Raw genomic sequence first — 1,543 nt, forward strand, 5'->3', positions numbered from 1 at the left:
AGAAGGTACCGGGGTTTGCGAAGGCCACGACCCGAAGGATAAGAAGATTCGGAAGCCCAAGTACTATTAAGGAAAGCTAGGATTTATGGAAGCTTGTGTTGCCAATCTTGCGGGACGAGTTAAAAACCCTCCCGGACTGCGCAACTTGTGTATCACAAATCCCTCGGCTCGCCTCCTATAAGGGGGAGTCGAGGGACACTCAAAGGATCGAATCATTGTCTAACAAACCTAACTTTGTCGTCAGTACTTTTCGGCTGAAACCTTCGAGATCTACTTGCCCTCTACATCCGCAGAAACCCTAGTCTCACAACTCGTAGGCATTGACAAGTTAATACCTTGTCGGCCTCGGCCTACACGGAGAGGGGAATCATCTCCGGAGGTCTACCATCATCGCCATGGTCGCCTCCGGATCGATGTGTGAGTAGTTCACCCTGGACTATGGGTCCATAGCAGTAGCTGATGGATTGTCTTCTCCTCGTTGTGCTATCATGTTAGATCTTGTGAGCTGCCTATCATGATCAAGATCATCTATACGTAATCCTACATGTTGTGTTTGTTGGGATCGATGAATATTGAATACTATGTCAAGTTGATTATCAATCTATCATATATGTTGTTTATGTTCTTGCATAGCCTCTGATAGTAGAGGCTCAGCCAAAGTTTGATACTTTAGACTCCAAGAGAGTATTTATGCTCGATAGTGTAGGTTTCATGCCTCCATTGAATCCGGGACAGTGACGAGAGTCTCTAAAGTTAGTAGGATGCTGTTACCACTAGGGATAAAACATCAGATGCTTTGTCTAAGGATATTTTGTGTTGATTACATTACGCACCATACTTATTACAATTATACTGTATTTGCAACTTAATATGGAAGGGGTTAGGATGATAACACAGGAGGTGGACTTTAGGCCATAGATGCATCTCTTGGATGGCGGTCTATACTATTGTAGTAATGCTTCTAATTAAATCTCACTGATATTTATCATGATCGTGTATGTGCACATTATTATGCCCTACTCTATTCATCGATTGCCGCGACTATGATGTTGGTACAACTTGTCTAGCTAATCTTATGGGAGGAACACCACTAGTAGGCTGTGAGACCCCGGTCCTATTCTTTATCTGAAATACAATCTACGCAATTGTTGACTATCTTGTTCTTCGCATGACATACTAAGATACACGGGCTAACTAGCCCAAATTCTCCGTGTAAGGCCGCTTCATAGATCTTCCATATGTACTCTTCCAAGCCCATCTTGATCGCGGCCCACCTCCTGATTTAGCCAAAATCTGGTGATAACACATGCCCCCCTGGTTTTGGTAATGATAATTTCAAAACCACTCTGTTTTTACCTCAGAGGGGTCGTGTCACGGCAGAACGGAACTGTCGCAGCATGCCTCATCATGACGACTTGCCTTCCCAACTTCTCTGCACGATTTGACAGTTTTGGCACCATGTCCTCGAGAACTGCTCGGAAATTAAAAACCCCCACCTCCTTTTATTTAGCCGCATCGAACAGTTCTCCTCTTTACCCCTTCC

The sequence above is a fragment of the Lolium rigidum genome, chromosome 4, assembly GCF_022539505.1.
Source record: "Lolium rigidum isolate FL_2022 chromosome 4, APGP_CSIRO_Lrig_0.1, whole genome shotgun sequence".
NCBI lineage: Eukaryota > Viridiplantae > Streptophyta > Magnoliopsida > Poales > Poaceae > Lolium > Lolium rigidum.